Raw genomic sequence first — 11,580 nt, forward strand, 5'->3', positions numbered from 1 at the left:
GGTAGGAGCCAGCACCACTTCCCTTGGAAGTTGGTTCCAGCTCCCAGCCGCCCTGACTGTGAAGTAGTTCTTGTGGCTGTCTAATCTAAACCTCCTCTCCAACAACTTGCAGCCGTTATTCCTTGTTCGGGGGGGAGGGGTGCTCAGGGAAACAAGGTCTCTCCCAAATCCTTCTGGTCCCCCCTAGTGAGTTTACAGATGGTCACCAGGTCCCCCCTCAGCCTTGTCTTGTGAAGGCTGAACAGGTTCAGGTCCCGCAGTCTCTCATTGTAGGGTCTTCCCTGTTGTCCCCCGACCATGCGAGTGGCCTCCTCCGGACCCTCTCCATGCTGTCCACATCCCTCCTGCAGTGGGGTGCCCAGAACTGGACGCAGTCCTCCAGCTGCAGCCTGACCAGTGTCCAGCATTGGGGAGTCACTGTTCCCCCGAGCATGACCAGGAGTGACCAGGAATAACAGTCTCAAGCTGGCAGAGGGGAGATTCAGACTAGACATCAGGAAGCGCAACTTCACGGTCAGGGCGGCTAGGATCTGGACCCAACTTCCAAGAGAAGTGGTGCTGGCTCCTACCCTGGGGGTCTTCAGAAGAAGGCTAGATAGACACCTTGCCAGGGTCATTTGACCCCAGTACTCTTTCCTGCCCATGGCAGGGAGCTGGACTCAGTGATCTGCTCAGGTCCTTTCCGACCCGACCAACTATGAAACAATGAAACTCCCTGCAGGAGGGCTGCAAAGAGGCTGGAGCCGGGCTGGTCTCAGTGGGAGCAGATGACAGGACAAGGAGCAATGGGCTCAAGCTGCAGCAAGGGAAGTTGAGGTTGGATATTAGGAAAAACTTTCTCACCAGGACGGTGGTGAAGCTCTGGCACAGGCCCCCTGGAGAGGTGCTGGAGTCTCCATTCCTGGAGGTGTTGAAGGCCCAGATAGACAAAGCGTTGGCTGGGATGATGTAGTTGGGGTTGGTCCTGCTTGGAGCAGGGGGTTGGACTGGATGTGACCTCCTGAGGTCCCTTCCAGCCCTTATTGTCTATAATTCTAATATGAGGAGCAAATCAATACACAGCTAAGGTTTTCCTGAGTGGCCCCTCCTGTGTGGGGAGGAAGCTCTGTGCCTTCTCCCAGACCTTCTGGAACAAGCTCGAATTTGGGAGATCCGTCTAGGCAAGAGCTTCCCATTCCTCTACACAGCAGTGACCCTCTCCTTCTTTCCAGCATGCCATCGCATCAGAGATCTTTGGTTGTTGGCAGTAAACATGTTGGGAAACATTCCTGGTAAGGCAGTAGAGCGGGAGTTCAATAGGAGAATGCGTCATCATTACCACTCAATGCTCGCAAGCAATAGGACCTGTCCGTGACGATTCCATGCAGCAAAGTTATACAGCTTTGCTTGCTCAAAAGCTGTTTGTAAGGAAATCTCTGAACCTAGGATATCTTAAGAGACTGCCAAAGACCCTGGGAGGACGAGCTTTAGGCAGGCTCTTCTCTGTCCCTGTGAGGGGTAGGGTTCCCCTGCACAGGAGGCAGAACTTTCTGAGGAAGACTCAGGAGTCAACTTCTGCAGGAGCCAGGCTCCCTTCTAGTGCTCACCACCCTCTGCTTATTTGACTGCGCCTTCCCTTCCCACCCTCCCCTGAAAAACCTTATTGCAACGTGTATATTAAAAAAAAAAAAAAATCCACAAGGCTATAACACTTAAAAAGCAAGACACACCACTGCACATGCTTCCCCCCAAGGAGAGCCTGACAGAGCAAACAACACGTGACAGATCTTAGTCATGTTGCTGAATGCACGGCCGGGGGTTACTCAGATGAGCATGGGATGAGAAGCTGCATAGAAGAGAAGCGCTAGGTTAGGTGCTCTGGGAAAGCTCTTGGCTCCCAAGGGGCTCCAGGCATTTAGCTTTAGCTACCTTGGGTTGCTTGCCAAAGTTGGAGTGTCAGTGGGGCAGGGACTGTGTTTTTGTTCTGTGTTGGTGCCATGACCACAGCACCATGGGGTCCCCATCCATGGCTGGGTCTCCTGGGTGCTCTGGTAATATAAACAACACATAATCATGGCTAATAATTAATAGCTTTGCTAGCTGCCAACTGCCACCAAGCTTTTGGAAAAGGGAAACATAAGAAATGCATCCTCCTGTTTCTCCAGTCTCAAGTCTGGTGCAAAAAGAGGGTATTAGACGTCTTTGAATGCCTTTGTGTTTGCACACAATGAATCCATGGACATGACACTTGAATTCCCGGTGAGCCAAACTAAGCTACGTCCGAGTTTTACTTTAATGCACAAGAAAGACTTTTAAAGCACCAGGAAATCCTGCTCGTGCAAACAGACATGTAGTTGCAGAGCATGAAAGGGCAAAAATTGAGGTGTGTACATGAGCCCAAAATGGTATGAGGAAACAATTGTCTTTTCAGACCTGTGTGCATTGGCTACAGCATGGATGTGTGGCTGCAGCCCATGGATTAGACTCGTGTCTACTAGTTAAAAGGACCCAGTCCTTCAGCTGTGGGACACAGGCGTTGAACTGATGAGTGACTGCAGCATCGGTTGAGACATGCTATGATGGATGAACATGGGTGGAAGGGCCTTAAAAGGGGAACATGTTATTGCATGATTTCTGCAGGGGTAATGTAACAACAGGGTGTCTCTAACTGCTAAAAGAAATCAGTACACTGTTAGGCCACCCTAACATATTTCAGTCACTTTGTGGCAGTGGGGATATAAAAATAGTTCATTACTTGCGTGGGTTTTCATTTAGGAAGCACACAAGTATTGCAGCAAATAGAGGAGGGGAGGTGGTATTATTCTGAAATAGGGAGATAGTCACTGGTGCACAAGGCAAAAATAGTAAGAGGACTTGGAGTAACTGCTATGTAAGTAGCCTTTCAATAGCTTTGGAGTCAGCTGCAGGGAGTCTAAGAGATCCAGCAGGACAGGAAGAGCCATTCAGCAATGCTGCTATATTCACCCTGTGCAAACTATGGGAAACCAAAGCCGTAACCATGGACTGAGACTGGGGAACCGGGATCTCCGTGATGGAGCAATGACGGTACTGGATGCTGACAGCATTTGCTGATTGGAATATGCTAACATTGGTGGGATGTACCGCATTGTGGGGGGATCGTAGCATGGCTATGTGGCATTATAAATCAACCACTAAGAAACACTCATCGCTCGAGAAGTGTAGTTACACTTTCGAAAGCTTTGGGTTGCTTTTGTAGAGCGCAGCCCCGACATTTGTAAAACAAACAGGGCTAAGAGGCCAGGTGACATCTCTAATAGCCAGCAGCATTGCTTTGGATGCACCCAGAATTTTAAAAGAGATTTCACACTGATTAAGAATTGCCTACGACTAACATTATTATTCATCATCTCAGTAGTCCTCAATGCTATAGGAGGCACAAACATAGTTCCTGCCCGGGGAAGCTCAGGAGAAAAAGTATCGTAAAGACTAAAAAGATGAGGTTTCCTGGGAGAATAACACAAGTGTTTTAACACAAGGTCTTCTCTAAGACCTTAATATCGCAGAATTTTTAACGTAAGGTTTTCTCTAAGACCTTCTGCGATATTAAGGTTATGCAGCTATATTCTCCATAATATATCGGCATCCAGTGGTTGTCCATAGCAACCCTGCTGTGTTTAGACTCTTTTAGGTTGATAAGTGTAAGTGGGCTTGAAATTCTGCGTCTTATTGATTCCTCCTAAGAGACAACAAATAGACTGGTACAAACTGCTTCCCTAATGAATGTCCTGTTCCAATCCTTGCCTTGGGTATTACGGCTAAAAAAAAATCTGTTTATCAGAAATTTTCTGAAAGGGCGTCGAAGGCGTGATCTTTCTGCAAGTCTCAGTCTACAGGCAGAAACCAGGCCTCGGTCGGACTGATGATATGTTTGCAGTGATTTCTGTTACCGAACAGTTTGCTTAACTTTTACCCACGTGCTTAGCACTATTCAAGCCAGCGGCCTTCAGGTTTGCGCTTTGGAAGATCGGGACGAAGAACACTGAGTCTTGCGAAGGATGGATCCCTCGCTAAGTGTGCAAAAATCTGAGCATTACACAACACAGTACTGGGTTGTGGTGTGAAACCAGGGGCAAGAATAGAGCAGCGTCTTGGTTGTGGTAGGTATGGGCGCGGAGTAGGAAACAACCGAGAGAAAGGAAGAAAGTAGCGGTGTAAATGGTCCGAAGGAACAGCCGGAAGCAACTCTCTTCTGGTGACTGAACAAGTTGACTTGGCAGAGCAAGGCAAGCTCCTGCGCTACCCTGCAGAGCCGTCCAGCTTCTTCCCGTGAAATTTAGGTCCACGTTGTGTGTGTGGATGTCGCCATACGTGTCTGTCTGTAGCCTCGGCGAGAGGAGGCTCCGCGAGGGTGCGTGACCTTGTGTCTTAAGGCACCGGGGGGGGAACCTGGAGATCCAGGCCCCTGCTTTTGTCACAGACCCTCCCGAGCCATGTCACTGATCCTCAGAAGCAGGAATGCGTCTCCTGCCTCTGTCTAAGGCAGCACTTCTCACCCTTTTCGGACTTGAGGCAAACCTCCAGAGATTTGAGGCCCGTCCCCCTTGATAGGCTCAGGGCCCCACCTGGGGCAACGTCAGATTTTAGCTTTGGCTCTTTTTTTTTGACCACAGAAAAATATAACAATTCTTCAGTTGTACAGAACTCAGAAAGACCCCAACGGGTCAGAAAGTTTTTAACACCATGACTTCTTTGAAATCTCTGGGTTGATCTTGTGAACCGCTGCACCCCTGCAAAGGTATCAAGGCACCCATGCATGGCTGAGAATCCCGGGTCTGAGGGGCCCGTGAATTTTGGGGAGAGTGGGACGATCCCTGAACGAGTGTGGGCAGGACCCTGCTCTAGGCGGGGCGCCGCTGTTAATATACATGCGGATGAGAGGTGCTGGTGGAGAGGGGATGTTACGTGGCAGGATCTGTGCTGGAAATCTGAGCATAGAGCCCAAGGCCAGGAAGGGCAAGAGACTGAGCTGCTCAACAGGTCCCGGGCAGGGCTTTGGAAATGGGGCAGGTTTTGCTGCCCGCTCTGTGGCCGGGAGAGCCAGACCTTGGCCTGCAGAAGGGTCAGCTTGGCGCCTGCCACCTGCATGATAATCGTCTCGTGGGGCCAGAGCAGCAGCACGTGAATAGGCAGAAGCAAAACCTTAATGTGGGGGCCAGCTTCCCTGTTACGGTTGCTGTTTGCTGCCTTCCCACGAAGACGGGGGCAGAGCACTGGGACCGGATGCTCTCGCACACACGAACGCGACCTCCTTGGCCTCAGCTAGGGGGTAGCCTGGATGCCGGGGAAGCTCCTTCCAACCTGCTGCAGAGGTTACTACCCGGCCTTCCTCACTGTTTGGTGACCCATTGCCCCCTGTACTGGTGTCCTCTGCTCTTGTCCCAGCACGGAGCCGAATAATAGACCCTTAAGAGCCACCAGGCTGGGATGAAGGCGGCGTTTGCACACGGGGAAGCCGGGTGCCGCGGTGCTTCCCCTGCTTGCCCACCCCAATGCTCACGCGGGGCTCAACTCTAGGCTTTCAGCCAGGCCACTTGACCCCGGGAGACTCCTGCTTGAGCCAGCTGGAGCTCCTTTCTCTTCCCCTTGGGACGAGGATGAGGATGGGCTCCAGCTGGCTGCCACCCCAGCTTCATCTGCCCCTTCCCCTCTGCTGCCTTTGGTGCAACCATCTCACCGGCACGCCTCCCGGGGCGTAGGTAGCTGTTTTTATTGCTTTGTTTCTTGCTCCATCTGGATTTGCTGAGGCTGCGGAGGGAGCAGGGGCTAGTGATGGAGCGTGCATCCCGGCCTGGGACCAAGCGGCTCTTTCTGCTCCGGGATCTTGGTGTACCTGGGGAGCCTGCTGCTGCGCTTTCCCGGGGGCTTGGCGGGTAGCCGGCTGGGGGGCTTCATGCTGCTGGGGCCCCGTCGGTGGCGGGGGGGTTTCGGCGTGTCCAAGGGAGGAGACAGCCCCACCTCCCATCTCTGAGGGGGCAGCGCGTGTGGTCTGCCTTCCTTCTCCACCTGGATCATCGCTAAGCCTTGCTTGATGTAGCTGCGGGAGAAGAGGGAAAGGCTCTGCAGGAAGGGCTCCAGGTCGGCCTCGGGGCACTGCCGCTTGTACTCGTACAGCTCCTCCAGGCCCTCCCGGGTGCTCTTCTTGGAGCCAATCTTCTGGAAGATCCCCTCCAAGACATCCTCGATTTTGCCCCGGGCAGCCGTGTGGGCGTCCCCGTTCCCCACCCCCGGATCCGGCTCGCTCGGTGCCTGCTCGGCAAGGGGCTCAGTCGCCTTCCTCAGGTGGGCCTCCAGCTCCGATTCAGCCTTGTTCCCGATCAGCGAGAGGTGGTCCAGGGTCTCGGCTCCCTTCAGCTCGCACAGGGTGTGCAGCAGTGTCTTCAGGGCTTGCAGGGGCAGCGTGCTGGCGTGCTGCTTCAGCGCCGCGGTGGGGAAGGCCCGCAGGAAGGTGTGCAGGTCCAGCAGCACGTGGTCCAGGTGGAGGCTGCCGAGGGTGCACGGCAGGAGCCGGGTGATCCTCCACAGGCACTTGGCCACCAGGTCGGGGAGCTGCGGGGTGCCGGCCACAGATGCCAGGCTCTCCCGGAGCAGGGTGAGCACGGCCGTGAAGGCTCGGGTCTGGTCCGACATCTCCAGCACCTTCTTCAGGAGGAGGTTGAGGGACTGGGTGACCTCCCGCTCCTCCGCTGGGGCCTCCATCTGGGAACCCATCAGGAAGGCGATGAGGCTGCGCAGCAGGTCTGTCAGCGCTGCCTCCGAGGCCTCGCGAGCCAGGCTCTCCCTCCGGAAGAGCGACAGCAGGTTGCTGAGGATGCTGTGGTACAGCCGGGTGATGGGGTACCTGCCCGGACCAAGCTCCTTCTTAGGTCCTTGGAGGCTGTGGATGAACTGGAGCTGCCAGAGGGTGGCTTCGAGGAACTGGTTGACGTGGCCCTGCATGGTTCCCGCCCTGTCTGGCTGCCCCAGGATCCCATCCATCTGCATCAGAGCCTGCAGGCTGGTGTTGACATCGCTGCTGGCGACGTGGTAGATGACGAGGTCGATGGGGTTGGCTGTGTCATGCTGCACGCTCTCGGGGGACAAGGGGACCGCTTGCTCTTGTGAGTCGGGGATGCCATCCAGCTCGGGGAGCTCTCCCTGCACCATGCCAGGCACATCCTCTGACCCATCTGCATCCAGCTGGGAAGTCTGAGGAGCTGGAGGCTCCCCCTCCAAGCCCATGCCCATGCCCATGCCCATGCCCATGCCCATGCCCATGCCAAGGGTGTGACTGAGTTTGAGGGGCAGGGTCTCTTCTGCCCCCGTGCCAGCTTGGGGGCTTGATCTCGGACCTTGTGAATGGTTCCCTCTGGCCAGCTGAGCTGGGGAGTCCACTGCCCCATTCGCTCTCAGGGTCAGGCACCCCTGCAACAGCTTCATCTGTTTCTCCGAAAGCGTCCCGATCAGCTTGAACACCTCGTCCCCATGGACATGATTCGCGGTCACGATGACATTGCAAGCGGCCTGGCAGACGGCGTGATTTTGGGCTCTGAGGAGGGCAGCGATCATCCTTAAGGCTTTGCCTGGGTGGGGCTGGCACACATAGATGCCATAAGCCCCCACTAAGTAATTGAGCTCCTCCAGGCATCTCGCCTGCTGCTGGGCGCTCTTGGACTTGGCCCCTTCCAGGACAAAGCTGGCGATCTTGCTGGCTGGGTAGACCAAGCACAGGCTCTTCAGGACGGCGTGCATTTCCTTGAAGATGGCCTCCTGCGACTCCCCCATCTTCAGGATGAGGTATGGGAGGAAGGCACCCGCCTCGTTCTCCGTCAGCTGGTACTTCTCCTGGCTCAGCAAGGCGAAGAGCTGCCCGAGGTACTCCAGGCTCTTGGTCAGGATCCACGTATTGGAGTCGAAGAACCTCAGGGTGAGCCACTTCAGGATCAGGTCCAGGCAGCTAATCACTGCGTCCTTCTCCCTCTCCAGGTGCTTGACCATGATGGCCAAGGCCTTGATGTGGTGCTGGAAGCTGGAGTGGAACATCTCCTCCTGGAGGCAGCCGGACACGCAGCCACCCATCTGGGCCTTCAGCTGCTCCACGTACTCGCTGCTGGGCGCCGCAAAATCCCACTTCAGCACCTTGCGGTCCCTCTCGTCCTTCACCCTCTGCTCCTTGCCCTCGGGGACAAGGATGAAGACAGGCCCCAACTGGCTGTCACCCCCCTTCAAGTCCGGCTTCACCCGCCCCTTTTCGTCTGCCGCGCCTTGGGTTGTTGACCCTGCTGTTTTGGCAGTTTTCTGGTCCCCGGGGCTGCTGGATGTGTGGTCTTGAGCCGGGCAGGCTGGCATTGAGGAAGGCGTGGTGGGGCTTGAGTCTGAGGCAGCCCCAGTTGCAACCCTTGGCAGGTCGGGGAGGGATTGAGAAGGCGCGCAAGGTGTGGTTGTGGCTTTCTCCAGCTCGGTCAGCACAAGGTGCTTCTCCCTCGGCTTCAGCATGCTGGTGGCCTCGGCCATTTTCTCTGTCCCCAGGTGCATGATGAAAAAAGGCAGGGCTCCCTGGGCTGCCGCTCTCACGCCGTCATTGCAGTCCTCCAGGCAGGCAAAGAGGCGAGGGACACATGCCAGCAGCAGCTCTGAGGGGGCAGAGCCGAGCCCAGGTGGCTTCTCCAACGGCTCCTGCTTTGCAAGGGGGTTTTCCTTTCGCATCCCCTCCAAAAAGTCCTCCCCATCCAGCCACTCCTGCAGGCTGGTCTGCTTGGCCCAGGCATTCACAGCCCCCAAGGCGGCAGCTCTCACGTGGCCCTGGCTGCGCCAGAGTGTGGCAAAGAGCGTGGCACCCAGGTCCTTCACGTGCTGCTTGAGGCTGGGGCCTGCAGCCGTGGCCAGCTGCCGGAGGACGTGCAGGGTCTTCTCCACCACGGCGGGGTCGGCGTCGTGCAGACAGGCCCTGAGGGCAGCCGGGAGCTCGCCAAGACTGGGGTGGATGGTCCCAGCTGTGAGAAGGAGGCCTGCTACCTCATCCAGCCCTTCCTTCCGCAGCTTCCCATCCCACATTTTCTGCACCAGCTCGGAGGGGATCCTAGCATGGGCGTCTACCGCCTCGGCCTTGCCGCAGTCCCCTGCGTCCCCTCCCATGCTGGGCTGGGAGCCGCCGCGGGTTGGAGCCGGCGGACTCTGCCCTTGCACCTTCTGCAGCTCCGCATCGATCAGGGAGAGCAGGGGCGGCTTCTCCCTCTCGAACAGGGCCCGCACGGGGGCCCCCACGTAGAGGGAGATGACCCCCAGCAAGGTGAGGGCGGAGGCCCGTACATCCGGGTGGACGGCAGCGAGGGCTGCCTTGATGGTACCAGCCAGGGTTTCGACTTCCATCCCCGCGAAACCGAACTCCAGAATGGCATTCGCCAGCCAGCTCAGGGCTTCAGCCTGCGTCCGGGGATCCTCCTGCGAGAAGGCCAAATCCATGACCTGCCCCGCTGTCCAGGGCAGGGAGCACGCCTCGGCCACCGCCGTCACGGCACTCTTTGCCTCGGGGCCACATATCACGTCTCCCAGCTGGTCCACGAGGCCGCCCAGGACAACGTGGGCGGACGCCCTCGAGAAGTTGCCCCTTTGGGCGATGAGGGTGACGAGGTGAAGCTTCTTCCTCACCACCTGCAGCTTGGTTTCCTTCCACCCGGGCTCCTTCGCCAGCAGCCTCACCAGGGCTTGGCAGGGCACGGTGTTTCTCTCCATCTCCTCCACGGCCTTCTCAAAGGCCTCCAGGCTGGACAACCTCTCCTTCCAGCGGCTGCTGCCCAGATGTTGGAGGCAGGCAGCTGGGAGCACAGCCGCTGCCTTCTCCTCGCACGCTTCTGCCGAGAGCTCAAGCTCAAACATGGTGTTGGGGTCCGGCCTTGGGCTCCTCTTGAGGCATCAGGCCTGATGGGTGCAGCCTGGCTGGGCGGCAGGAGCTTTCTTTCAGGGGGTCACAGAGAAGCGGCAGGAGAGGTGTTGAGGTGTCCTTGCCCCCTACGGCCCATGGAGGAGCCGGCGATGTCCCCGCAGCAGCTCCGGATGCTTTCTGCTCAGCTGTGCGGTGTGATGAGCTCACTTCCTGGAGTGCGCGGGTCATGGGGTATGTCATTGTGATGTCATCCACATGTCACCCAGCTGAGGGGAGAATGGTTAACCCTGGAGGGACTGACTCCCAGCGTGTGTAGGGATGGTGCGTCACGTTTACCCAGCTCCATTCATCTGAAGGGTCCTGTGTTTATAAGTTCGTCTTGGGGTTTGGTCTTTGGGAACGTGCCTGCTGGGCTGAGTCTGAGACGGAATAACCCCCCTTGACATGAGGCGTCAGCCTCCTCTGTGCCCCCGCAAAAGCTGATTCATTTTTGTTTCAGGATCAGTTTTAATCACCTGCACTTCAGTGAGCTCTTGGCCTCTAAAGCAAGGCATTTTCTTGGTTCTTCCAGGCTAAAGCTGGTGAACTTGCTGGCTGGGAAGACCAAGCACGGCCTCTTCAGGATGGCACACTTCCCCACATCTTCTGGACAAGGTACGGGACAGGGCGAGGTACGGGAGGAAGGTCCTGGTCCTGCCTTTGCCCTATGCCAGATTCATGCTGATGTGACTGTATCAGCTCGGGGTCATTACTGAAAGGCGGGGAAGCCCAGAAGAGTGTCTGTGGAAGGCAGGAGGAGATATACACAGGAAGCATCGGTTTTGGCTTTCACCCGGACCCCCACTGACTTCCAAAGGAGGCAGCCCTTGAACGAGCATGGCTTTGTGATCTGCTAGCCAGCGATGGGCAGGGCATCAGGGCTGAGTTGTTCAGTGAACCTAATGCCTGTGCGTCTCAGCCCCGGGTGTTGCAGTCCTCGGCGTATCCATCATTGAATACAGCAGGGTTTGGTCCTTGTGCCAAATCATCGGAGAAAAAGTTCACATGGAATCAAGTATTGGAGAATTTTGTTTCAGTTCGACCTGGCCACATTTTGCTTGACCCCACATGAAGCTTTTCCCTTCCCTTCCAGCTTATTCACCCCTTCGGAAACCCTGTTCTTTTTTTCCCCCCCCACTGAGATCAAATTAGCAAGGAAAAGAGCTGTTTGCAAGATGAAAATCCCAACCCTTTTGTTTTTGAAAGTGGCAGAATTCAAAACAGCAGCATTTTCAGGGCTTCCTCCAGCCGCCCCTTTTAGCCGTGTCTGCAAGTATATGCTGAACGGGAACTTGATTTGCAAATAGTTTTGAATGCAGGCAAACCCTGCATTCACTCTAAAGAAAGAAGGTCAAACCTGCTGTGAGGTCAGGGCTTTCTTTTAATATGCACCATGCAGCACCAAGCACAGTATATATTTTTTGCAGCTGGATGCTACCGAACTACCGAAAGCAGAGTAAAAGCAGCATAGATGTTATGTTTCTTAGTCCCCTCTGCTGGTTACGTGGGGCCTGCAAGAGCAGTGCACCTCATGCTATCTGCAGCACCGCTAATACGCCAGCCAGGACGGAGACGAACGGAGCTGTGTTAATTTTAAGCGCCTTTGAGGAAAGAGAGGTCTGAGGAAGGAGCGCTGCAGAGAGGATGAGTGAGTCTTTGCT

General features: G+C 55.8%; 1 pseudogene; it reads right to left on the reverse strand.

The window, feature by feature from the left end:
* Window positions 1–5,621: 5,621 nt before the first annotated feature.
* On the reverse strand, window positions 5,622–10,062 carry LOC109308293 (annotated as a pseudogene).
* Between the last annotated feature and the right edge of the window lie 1,518 nt (window positions 10,063–11,580).

This window comes from Crocodylus porosus, unplaced genomic scaffold (genome assembly GCF_001723895.1).
Source record: "Crocodylus porosus isolate Cpor-Errol unplaced genomic scaffold, CroPor_comp1, whole genome shotgun sequence".
In the NCBI taxonomy this organism is placed as follows: domain Eukaryota; kingdom Metazoa; phylum Chordata; order Crocodylia; family Crocodylidae; genus Crocodylus; species Crocodylus porosus.